Source organism: Glandiceps talaboti, chromosome 5 (genome assembly GCF_964340395.1).
Source record: "Glandiceps talaboti chromosome 5, keGlaTala1.1, whole genome shotgun sequence".
Classification (NCBI taxonomy): domain Eukaryota; kingdom Metazoa; phylum Hemichordata; class Enteropneusta; family Spengelidae; genus Glandiceps; species Glandiceps talaboti.
Genome location: NC_135553.1, coordinates 3,658,893 through 3,672,123, shown reverse-complemented (window position 1 = coordinate 3,672,123; position 13,231 = coordinate 3,658,893). Strand labels below are relative to the sequence as shown.

General features: G+C 33.2%; 1 protein-coding gene across 1 annotated transcript in view; it reads right to left on the bottom strand.

Moving 5' to 3' along the window:
• The window catches only part of LOC144434783 (uncharacterized), a 36,998-nt gene extending 23,906 nt beyond the window's left edge, over positions 1-13,092 (bottom strand). The window contains exon 1 of the mRNA XM_078123280.1: positions 13,050-13,092. The gene's annotated coding sequence lies outside the window, so the exon portion shown is untranslated. The remainder of the gene's footprint in view (positions 1-13,049) is intronic.
• Between the last annotated feature and the right edge of the window lie 139 nt (positions 13,093-13,231).

Here is a 13,231-nt window from a genome sequence, read left to right as displayed (position 1 = left end):
GAGTAGGTGGATAAACACCCACTACATATCTGTTAATTTCTTAAAGGATTGATTCCTTTTTTTCTCTAGGTGATTGATTTCACAGGGTTTCAAATACGCAAATTGCTTCAAAGTTGCCATCTTTTATTACAAATTACCTGATAATGTTTCCAAAGAATTGTACACTAAGGGTTATCATGGTAATGCTCTCAAGTTCCAACTACTTCTGTCACTGCATTGGCTTTATATTCACATTTCTCGGGTATTATCATTTGAAGAAAACGTTTTCCGTAAATCATGTAAACATCTGCTCAGTACGGTTTATATGTCTTGAGTGTTCTTTATAGTTACTGGCTATACTTTTCATAGCATAGGGCTCTGATGCACACATGTACATGTATGTATCAGACCACTGCTGTGAGCTTACGTATGTATATAGCTTCTATGGGTGAATGGATTTTTACCATTTGGTTTTGTATTGAATACTGGGTATAACAATACATAATTATTTTTTGAACATGTAAGTATTTTGTATACACTTTTAAGTGGAAAGAGGGAGTAATTATGGCTGATAACAACTTTAATCTGACAACAAAAGAGCCATTAATTGATGATAGCCAGGTAATTGAGGAATGTGAGTCATATGTTATCTATAACTACTTTCCAATTCAAGTCACAACCAATTAAAACAATCTCACAAATCTATGTGCATTGGGAATGAAATTTAGTACAGTTGTATTTACATTTTGAAAAGCTGGGACAAGTGTTTGCAAATCATCATTGATATTTCAACAAATAAAATAAAATATAATATAATGTATGGGGTTGGTTGGTTAGTTTTATAGTTAGTATTATTTTTGTTCACAGGGGATTTCACAAATTATTTTAATGCACAAGCTAAGTTGAACAAAAAACTATGGAATTTATACTTTGGTTGTTCTACCCCAAGACAACACGCATCTATGTCACTGGTTCTGCTGTGTTTGAAATATGAGTCAAAACATTCAAAACTGCCATTACTTTCCCTGATTTTTCTTTTTCTCACCCCTTATGTAGTAGTACTGGGGTTATATTGACACCCAGGTCAACATTTTCCTTTTCCAACAATTCAATCTCTGTGGGAGGGCATCACTGCCATTTACCCTTTCCAATATTTGATGCCTGTAGGACTAGGAGCTAGGGTACCCCTGCCATTTGCCCTTTCCAATAATTTGATGCCTATAGGAAGGCACCCCTGCCATTTGCCCTTTCCAATAATTTGATGCCTGTAGGACTAGAAAGGCACCCCTACCATTTGCTCTTTTCTAATACTTCAATATCTTCAGGTTTCTAATCCCTATGTCATCAGATACGTGGGTACATGATATTTGATACATGAAGTACGTATTATGTTAAATATTTAACATTTTATAATGAAAACTAAATACATACATGAAAGAAAAGTTGATCAGTTTCTTGAGGCACTATGGATGGAAATTGTTGTTTTCAATGTTTTACATTCACTTCAATCTTCTTTCTGTTAGACTCAGTATAATGTAGCAGAACAGTGGAGCTGGAATATTGACACTGATAGCAAAGTCACCGGGCTAGACAAGCCAGATAGCCAAGTCTTTGGGCCAGTCCAGCCAGATAGCCAAGTCTTTGGGCCAGTCCAGCCAGATAGCCAAGTCTTTGGGCCAGTCCAGCCAGATAGCCAAGTCTTTGGGCCAGTCCAGCCAGATAGCCAAGTTTTTGGGCCAGTCCAGCCAGATAGCTATGTCTCTGGGCCAGTCCAGTCAGATAGCTGTATTAAATGTAAAATGGTATGCTAGTTCTCTCCATAAATTGCCATAGCCAGTGAGCCCCTTGCAGTAAATCTGTATATTATCGATTTATTACGCAAATTATTTTTGTTGTTTTCAGAATATCTATAGGCTACTGGGTTTGGAAAGAACTCAAGTAATATCTGATAATTTATCAGCTGTCTGCTCCACTCACTATATAAACTCACATCAAAAGCAATTGTTTTCAAGAGTGGAGAGACTCTTAAACTTCCTAGAATCTCACTACATCAGTAAATAATATGTAATCTGCAAATTCATATGAAAGAACTGATTTTGAAAGTAGATGGACTACTTTCCTTAACAAACAGGTAATGCAATAAATAACTTTGTTTACAGGTTTCTATGACGATAAACCAATTGCATTCCAGTGAGTGTAATCTTCTGAGCTACTGAACATGACACTTTGTGAATATCAATGAAAGTTATGAAAAGTAATCATATGCATTCTAATTTCAAAATCAAAAGTGTTTGAAGATATTAATACTTTACTACAATATATCAGGTCAAATTTCTTGTCTACCTCACCGCTAAATATGCTTAAATGTTCGTTAAGCAAAATGGCAGACTAGACTGTTATATACTTCTCATTATAATCTTGTTCAAAACATTTAACAAGTAAGCTTTATGACTTCTGACAACCATTGGTATATGTGTTCATGAATAAAACATCTCTTTCACCAGACTATTTTTGTTAAAGTGTACTTAATAATTTGCCTTGCATTCCACAGAGAGAAAATATACAGCAGCAAATTAGTAATCTAAACATTCCCTCCAGAATATAATTTGGTGGGTTTTTCAAATCAGAAATTTCTCCAGGGAAATTCTAAATAAAATTTTTGTGGCTTGATGACGTACTTTGGAACAATATTAGTCTATGTACAAAGAGGAAATGACGTCAGATGAAGCTAAAGAAGGCAGAATAAATAATAAATGATTAATATAATCTATCAAAGTCAGGTATTCTCAATGTCCCTACAATATCACAGTCTGTTGCTTACAGTCTAAAAACTAGAGGTCAAAATGTGTGTGAGATATTATACTTATAGTCTCAAATTCTGATTTATGTTTTTTAATCCACAGAGTGACACCAGACATGAAATATGTATTGGTAAGTATAAACATACATTTATAGTAGGAAGGTTACAATGTTATTATATTTTAGAGTAAATCACTTTTGGTAAAGCAATTTATTCAATATTTCATTTTACTAAGTAGTTTTTAGTATCAAATTATTACACAATACTAAATTAAAACCACTTTGTTTTTTGTGCAAAGTACAAGTAAATTGTTGAATTTCTGCCATATGTACAAATGTCAAAAAATAAATGTGATGTACAGAACCCATAAAATGTTCATGTTTGTTGTTATCAAAGCAGTATAAGTTACAAGATGATTATTTTAAATGTATTCAATAATTTTGTAAAGTTTTGCACTGAAAATCTGATATAAAATATTACAGTCCCTAAAATTAGCAAAATCACTGATATTTTTAATGAGAATATACAGTCCTTAGAGAAACATGTGATGACTGAAACTAGTCAGACAAGTACAGCTGTTATTTTGTAATGAAAATTATGTATAAAATTGATAGAAAGTATATAAAAATAACTCAATTTTTCTATGAGTCAATATCTTGCATTATCTGGTGTATTTAATACTTATCTTTACTTCTTTATGATCTTTACATTGGCTTTAAAAATGGCAGTTGACATCTTCTATCCCTATTGGATTGTTATTTCAATGTGAGAATTGTTTTTCACTGCTTTTGTCTAATTATTTTAGATTCAAAACTTTGCATGCATGTACAGTTTAAAAGTCCTGTTCAAGGCCTGTGCCTTCAAATTTCAAGCTGTTGTATATGTGCTAATTAGCTCAGTTGTATGCCTGCAAGGTAGCATTACAGTGTCATATGTTCAATGGCTTCCCCAAGTCTGTGGTTTGGATAGGCTTGTAGATAGTTAGACCAAGACTATGGTTTACCATTTCTCTTTATATTCTTATTACAATTTGACAGACTTGCCTAATATTCAGGTTCGTGTTTATGTTAGTTTGGATGCCAATGTGGTCTCTAACCCCGTTATCGGACAGCATACTAAAAGTGGCCTGGAATGTTATCCTGGAATCCACGTGAATGGGAGTTTTGAATTCATTATTTTCCCATCACGGAAACCAAACTCAAAATCCTCTTTCACCGGGATTCTAGGCTACCTGTATGCTATCCTGTATTAATTATTATAATGTTAGTCTAGTGGGACATACACATGTATGTCATGCAGCACTATCTACCAGCAGAAGAGCACTGAACTTGCCATATCTTACATGATAATAAAGAACATGTACATGTATATGGTAATCTATAGAAAAACAAGGTTACATGTATTGAATGACAAAATATATTTGAAAGTGAAGTCTATTTATACATGTACAAGTATATTCAACTCTCAGAATCAGCACAATATTGCATTCCATACTTGAAATTACAAAGTCCATCAGTTCCACCCCTGCTCAGTATCAAATCTATACTAACAGTGAATTCATGTACTAACACTCAGTGACTCACTGTGTATAGGACATTCCGGGAGGACATTTCATCTTCTCACTGTGCACTCTGCTGTAGAGCAAGACAGCATAGAATGCAGGCTACCTCTTTATGTATATATGCACAGTCATGAAGGTATGAAATGTTATATAACTGTACATCATAAAATTGATTTCCATATATACACTCTGCATGGGAGTTCTGTCATGGTAAACATTACACCCTGTAGTGAGTATGGGCCTCAGGATATATATCAAAGCACCTCATCAGTGATGGTTGTCATAACATATTTATATTATTAGAGTATAAATCATATATACACTGTATTTAATATATCACTATCAAAATGTTTATTGCTAAATATTTTAGATTTATGAAACTTACATCTAATCTCTCATAATTTATAACAGCAATGGTAGATTTGTAACTCTCTATGTTATTCAGATGTTACTATCCTGTATCTAGTACCTGTATATGATGTGAGCCATGTTTATTTTTAGATGACCCCTCATTCAAATTGATGATGTAAAAAAAAGGTGATCAGTTTAGTAAATGATTATTTACACTTCCTTTGACAGCTTTTAATCAGTAACTTAGAATATTCGTCATTCCACTACGTTAACACTGTTTTACCAGTACAAAGAAAGATTTGTAAGAAAGTTACCTACAACTTTACCAGCTGAACAGACGTATATTCCTTTTTGATTGGAATACTTTCATTTCACATTGAATCATGTGACCAAACAGTCAGTCATGTGACCAAACAAACATTCCACCACCTACATGTATAGCATGCTGTTTTACCTTTATGAAGAAGCATTCAATGGTTGTATTAAAAAAACTTGCCTACATCTCTAGAAGGTGAACAGACATATAATAATTAATATTGCACTCTCTGGAATGTGGAGATCACAGAATGTGATTTGAATGATGTGTTAAACACACACTGGGTCATGTGATCAAATACTAAATCACATGACCAAACAATCATGTGATAATCCCTCCAACCAAACAAATGATAAAATGGCTGAGTTCATGACCACCTGTTGATTCAAGGGCATTTGCTTATTTCCTCTCAAACCACAAAATTAAATGTCCTTCTTCAAATGTTTTCCATCCAATGAAAAAATAATATTTTACAAAACAAATATCTGAAAGATTATTTTGAATAGTCTCTTGGGATTTCAATGACTTAACAAAAATAACACAGGGTGACTCTATCTGCAGAAACTTGAGTTAAAAATATTCTTAGGATCTGTGGAAATATAGCTCTGCGACTTGGCTTCTAGCTTCTGGCATAACATTGTCAAGCCAGATACAGATATGGAAAATTAGTCTCTGGGCTAGTTGAAACATTAAAATTGGAATCAGAATAAAAATGTCTTGGCTTTGCGATATAGATTTTCTCGCTAACAGTCAGAGAAGGAGATTATCAATTCAGTCCTGAAAAACACTTCAGTTACCTTGCTGCTACTTGCCTTTCACTTTTGGATGGAAACCAATTACAGAAGTCATTGAAGTTTTCATTTACTGTGAGACAAACAACCCATTCCATGCCCCACATGTTGTAAACACAGACTAGGAAGAGCTCCTTCAAATTCACAGGAAAACTCCAACACACAGCTTTTAACATCTTCAAATCCATTATGCATGCCCACATCTTTAAAAATGTGTGGGCGTAGCATTTGCTTCCCCCTAATGCTGCTGATCCTTGGTTGCTTTGCAACATCAGTGTCATCGAGAGTAGATACAATCAATACTTCATAGTGATATGCTGTCTCAGGATGCCACTTCTATCACTCAGAAAAGGCTTCCTACCATAAAAGTATCTGGATTAAATTCCAATATCAAAACTTCAAAGTTGTCTTACATATATGACGTCAAAGCTAACATTGGACAGATAATGCTCTATTCAAGTACACCATATTTTTACTTTGGTTTCTCAGGAAAACCATGGAAAACAACAGATGCAGTAAATGTGAGCTACATACAGTAATGTATACATTACCAAGGTCACATGAAGTCCGCAAGTGCATCCTGAAGCATATTATTTACTATACTATATAGCATTATTATACTGCATTAATTCATAAAACGTTTACCCACAAAATAGGGGATTTATCATGTTAAAAATAAATTTTCTTCAATGCTACCATTTTTTCCACACAATGTTCAGCAAAAGTATAGATCTACATTTATTCATCTATGTATTAAAAATTTGACTGCACAGGGAAATGCCGCTTTATTGTTACAAGTGTACCTCGTATTCATTTGTACAAAAAGAAAAATAATGAGCACACACCATGGATCAGTAAGAGTACTGTATATAGCTAGTAGGGAGACTAGAAGGGTCATTACACACGGATGGCAAATCTCACAATTCGCTTATCACTATATTCTCTCTACTGAACAACAAGATCACTCTATGGTGAGGATATGAATGAGAATAAAACACTTGGACAATATTCACAAAATTACTACAGTACTGAGATAATGTGACTAGGAAACTACACAGATTTTAGCACAATTATCTACAGCAATGTGACAAATGTACAAATGTACAATGTTTTTGCTAAGGGAGGTAAAATCTACCGGAGTTCCCATGTCATCATACCTGGATTCCATTTTTTCCATACATGTAGACTCTATGTTTTTGTAAGGGAGGTAAATAGGTAAAATCTACCAGAGTTCCCATGTCATCATACCTGGATTCCAAAACAAAATTACCATACATGTAGACTCTAAGGGGAAAGTCTAGGACATAAGAGAGAATTGATACACGCATTTGTAACAACTCAGTTAGATTATTGTAATAGTCTCTTGTATGGAATTAACAAAGATCAGCTTCACCGTTTGCAATCTCTTCAAAACGCTGCAGCACGTTTAGTTAGTCGTTCCCGTAAATTTGACCATATTACACCTGTATTAGTTGATTTACATTGGCTGCCAGTAGAAGCACGTATTAAGTTCAAGGTTATGTTAATTACTTTTAAAGTAATCAGAGGCTTTGCACCAGTGTATTTGACAGAGCTGATAGAGCAGTATGTTCCTTCTAGAGATCTCCGCTCTGCAGACAAGTTACGTCTGATTCCACCCCGCGGTACATTCAGTAAGACATACGGCCAGAGAGCCTTTTCAGTTTGCGCGCCATCACTGTGGAATAAGTTACCTGTAGAGATTCGTACTGCAAGGAATGTTGAGTCTTTTAAACGCGGTTTGAAAACCTATCTTTTTAATATGTATTATCAGTGATTCGTTTTTTGCTTTGCTGTACATTTATTTCACCGCAGGACTGTGTGTTCTTTACCCTACCACTTGCAATGTGTATTTTTAAATTTTGCATATTCTTTTTAGAGTTTCTGTACATCGCACTGTGACGTATGTGTAGTGCGTTTTCTAAGAAATTAAAATAATAATAATAATAATAATAATAATAATAACGTTAACAAACTATATTATATATATATTCAAAAAAATGTTTTGCCTTTCACCAAAATCTATTTGACAAATCTTGGGTATATTTCAGATTCAACTAAAGTCTATATTCAATACTTGTCTGGAATACTCCATGATGGATATTACCAATTATTCTAATTTGGGTTAATTTTTAACTCTTACATTTTCAGAAATCACTCATACTTCAACATCAATATTTATTGCTACGTCACCTGCATATAATTGAAATATCACAAGATTAATCAATATACCAATAAGACAGACTGAATTTTAATTATTTTTTTCCATCACTTTAAGCTGTTGCATATTAATCAAACAGTAAATTAAAACGCAAACAGTCAGTACATATTTCTATAAATACCTTCAACACCTCCATAACGCTATTTATAGTAAAACAGCTGCTTTGTAATAAGGCCAACAAAAGTGGTTTCTATATCTTATTACAAGATTTTGCTTGAAAATTGAACACTATAATGTACAACCATAGACCCTCCACCAACAGGGTCTATGGTATGGTACAATACTTGCAATAATTCGATCAATGTTTGCTATTAAAGTGGGGACCAATCACAAAGAGAATTTGCAAGACAAATCTATTTTCAAATTGTGTATGTGTAGGCAACCTGATAAAAGTTATCACACATCTTTTATCAAAGAAAGAAAAGTAAAATAGGAAAGTTGAAATCTTCTTCTTCTGCACCATAAGTAAGGAAGTAAATAATTTTTATCATAGTGACATGAAGTAATAAAATACCTCCCAGCCCATCAGGCTTATTAGTCACCTTGAACAAAAGAAAAGGATACATTGACAATATAGAGAGGTTATGGTGAAAAAAAAAGAAGTACCATAATTACTGTAATCTAGTGTTAGTATGAAATGAGTGTGTAAGAAGACTGGCATGGTTATTGAAAACCATTTCATATACATTTGTAATACATCCAGTTTATAAATAGTATATTGGATCTCATTTTTACACCGGGTAGCTTACATTACTCTGTGTAAAAAAATATCCTATTGACCTGAGAATGTACATGTATAAATAAACTTTAGGTGAACACAAACAGCTATATTAGGTGAACACAAAACAAACAGCAGGGTACATGTACTGGGTACAAAAGACTGAAAAGGAGCTGGTCCTGATAACAATATGACTGACGTGAGTGAGAAATTATAGCATACGTTCACAAAAGTAGCAGGCAGTAAGATCTCATGCATACTGGAAAGGCCTAAAAAATTGTGTGGTTCCAATTACGCTCAATTTTAGAATAGGTGAGGTAGGTAGATTTCTTTTCTTTTTCTTTTTTGATTTTTTTTAAATGTGTGAGTGTCTAGTTCAGGTAGTTATGTTTTGCATTGTTTTCCATATTGTCTCTGTGTTATTGTTTCTTCCCATCAGATGTACAACCATTACAGATTGGAAGAACAGTTTTATATTGTCTTTTTAAGTTGATGTCAGTTTCTGCATCCACTATTTCTCGCGAGACTTCAGAATTTTCGCAACTCTATTATTTATTTGCTTTCTCAAATACATAAAAAGAAAAGTTTAGGATCAGCAGTGAAAAAGAAGGTGGGGGTAGGGTAACCAAAACCAAACTATTTTTTTTAGGCCTAAATATACTTGGTCCTTCTGTCTGATGGAGAACAAAGCAAAATTTGGTGTTTTGTATGCATCCTGGAGAATAATTTTCACCTTGGCTTGATAATATTGTCAAGTATTTCTGCCTTAACCATCAACATAAAAGAAATTCTAATTCAGAGATCAAAAACAATTAATAGACGGCATTTGTTATTCACGAATTATTTTTGTTTTATTATCTGTTAGCTATGTTGTAATTTAATGGATTCTGAACGTGTCTACTGTCAACTCTAGATGAAATCCTTGATGGCCCCTAGAATACTGTGATCATGCACTTCTGTCCTAACTACACAGGATTGAAATGTTGATGACTGATTTAAGTGTAACATCCCACTGAATGATGTGGCCAGCATCATGTTAATCGAAAGATGTCACCATTCCAGTCACACCTGGCTACATTCTCACCAATAAATACATCAGTTAGTGTTTCACATGAGGCTGTGACTTCACATTGACAACATGACGAATAAATTAAGATAATTGATCTACCACCTCAGACATTATCGGAAGAAACCAGCTCATTACAATTAATTATTTCACTGAACATTTGAGTGATTGGGAGTCAGTGTAAACCAAAGATTAATTACTACAGAGAATCCTTCAGAAAAAGTACATGAGTATAAATACTGTTCATAATAGGTCACATCAATTTGGGTGAAAATGTAGGTCACTGCAGAAAAATGCCTTTTGATACATCTATGAAGGTAAATATTCTTGCAATAAACTGAAAGTTAGACTGAAATCAAAAAATTGTTGAACATATTATTATACAGCGTAGCTGAAATGATATTTCTGCTCAATGATGCATTTATTTCATTACGAATCAAAACCCCTTCAAAGCCCAGTGATTGGGAATAATTAATCATGTTTACATTGTATTTTAATAGTAGGATTATGTATTGGAAATCTTTTCTCATATTTCAAATCGAATATTTACACAGTATTGTGTAATAAATGACATTTGTCATGTAAGAATGAAAACAGCTGGATGGCTGAAAATAATGATATTCTCAAATTTGTTTAATTAACTCAGATGTACATTTTTATACAATCATCGTACCCTCACATCAGTCATATCTTTTTAAAATCTTTTAAATTCATCAAAAATGGAAAATAAGATTTTAGTATCAGTTACATGTTACTATTGTTAGCCGTAATATAGGAAAAGAAAACATACTTTAAAAAATCAAAAAACATTTTTGAAAGACTTCAAAAATTCCTGTTTCTTGAAAAAAAAATCAACACACTGCTCTTTGACCAATTCAAATTTGTTATTAAGACATCTCAGTTTAATATTTGCTTACAGTGGCCACCTGTGAACACTCTGCCGAATTAATTCTGAAAAAAATTACAGAAATTGAAAAGAATATTTACCTTTTGACTACTGATGTTTTTAATTTATATGCTGCCAATTCTGGTAGATTTAGTGTTATTGCCTACCTAGCACAGATTGTTTACACACCATATAAATGTTTTAACTCACACTTGTATGGCCCTGGAACAGATGCCAACATTTAAAGTGTGGACGTGGTATAGTTTTTTAGACATTTTATCTACACATTATCAACTCATCAGCTTCAGTCTAGTTAGATTTGATTGTTTGTTTGTTTATTTACTTCTCACATAAATGACACATACACATATTTGAAAGGTGTGCAACTAATAAATGTAAGGTCATGACCTTGAATCAGCTGTAACATCAGGGACAGATTTAAAGGATATTTAAAAGGAGAATTAGTCAGAATCACTGACAGTAAAGACATACTTCACACCTTGAGTCATCATAGGGTACAAATACTGTTAAGATTTCATGATCTGTTTTGAACCTGGTGAATCACAATTTACAGGTACACAAACTTTTTAAAAACAGCCATGCCAACTGATAATTACATCATCTATAAGAGACAAATTCAGATAATAATTCTCACATTTTGATATTCTGTAGATTTTTGTTTACTGAAGTATTAAAAACAACTGACTGTAAATTTGTTTTCTTTGGGTAACAATGTCAGGAAGTGGTGACTGCTATACAGACAGGATATTGACCCCTGAATGACACCAAGGTTAGGGTTACCTTTCTTCAATCAGTAGGTCACCACATGGAAATCATTAATGTTATTCCCACTTGGCAGTGATAAATTGACAGAAAACAAATTAGAAAGCTGTCAGAACGTCTAGCACATCATCGCAAACCACGATCATTTTACAGTACCATTCTTAACAAGCCGGTCTCTACTTTTATTTCAAAGAAATATAGCTCTGTTTTGCGAGAATGGTCTAGCAAACACATTGATGAAATATAAAATACAATTGCCACTCATTTTTCAACTCCAAAAAATAATGTGACATTCACAGCAAGTTTGAAAATCTTATATTTTGACTGTATTTCTGTCTGAGAAAAATTTCAATATGTGATAAAAATTATGAATATTACACTAAAAAAGTACATAAATAGTAATATTTACATAATGTTTTGTTGATTTTTTTCTCTCTTTTAAATAATTTAAATTTACTCAGACAAATAACACGTTGTTCACAAAAAATAAATTAAATTCATTTTGGTTTTATCATAATACTTTCGGAATTGTTTTAATTTTTTTTTATCAAAATAATTTTGGAATTATTTTGACATCTAGAATGCAACCACATGACAAACAAATTAAGATTCAAAATAATTGCCTAATATTATGAATAGTAATGTAGAGTGAATACTTGTTTCTAATTGATTTGTGGGTTAAAATTGGATTAAAGCATAACTATGTCTATTACCATCTGGTTACATTATGTCATTGTTTCAATATCTCGATCACAGAATAGAAAACCTTGGAGTACAAAAATAGCTACAACACCAGCAGATCCATATTGATTCAATGTTACTTATTTTTCACTAAAAATGTCTGTGGTTTATAATGTTGAGATGATTTCTAATTTTAGATTGTGTACGTTTAAAATTTGGAACAACATGTTTGACTAAAAGCTTGCAATACCAAGGAAGTGGGAATACTCGTAAAGAACATGTTTTCTTTTATTTGTTTTTATATACATTCACATTCTTAATTTCTTTTTGAATAATCTGTCATGAAAATGAAAAGATCCCCGGATACCCTACATTTGGTACGTATGAAAAACCTGAGCCCCCTCCCCAATTGTATTCACAAAGCACGATAAAGGAGAAAACAATATATGAAAAGTGTTTTAAAACTAAAAGGCCAAACTTCCTGAATAGAACTAGGACGACAAAAAAAATGGCAAGTTTACAAGAAATGTTTCTAATATTAAAGGAATATTAAAAGAGTGCGCAAAAACTTATAAATACAGACGTCTTTTCTGTACAATTGGGTAACTTGACTGCTACCGTTCAGCCAGCTCCCCGTCGACATTTGACATGTCGAAGTACGGAAGGAAACACACTCTGTGTGTGTGCACGGTGAATCGTTCGGCTTGTTTTATTTACAGCGCTCCTCTCGTTCGTGTATAAAGGTGGACAATTTTAATCGCTCTGTCGACTTTTGCTAGATTTTGAGTTCAGATATCACCAACTAAATCGTTCTTTTCACTTTAAAAAGTAAAGAAAATAGCGTAATTGGGCATATAACAAAGAAAATATACGTTTACCTGTTCGGCCCTTCATCTGTGCTCCTCATCAAACGCCATCTTTGGACCAAAATAAATTAGTATTAGCATAAATATTATAATGAGGTGAGACTCATTCACTACCTGGACAAATCATGTGACTTTCAGTGATTATCATGTGACTTAATGTTTATTCCCGTCATGCTTTGCGTAGTTTACCTCGG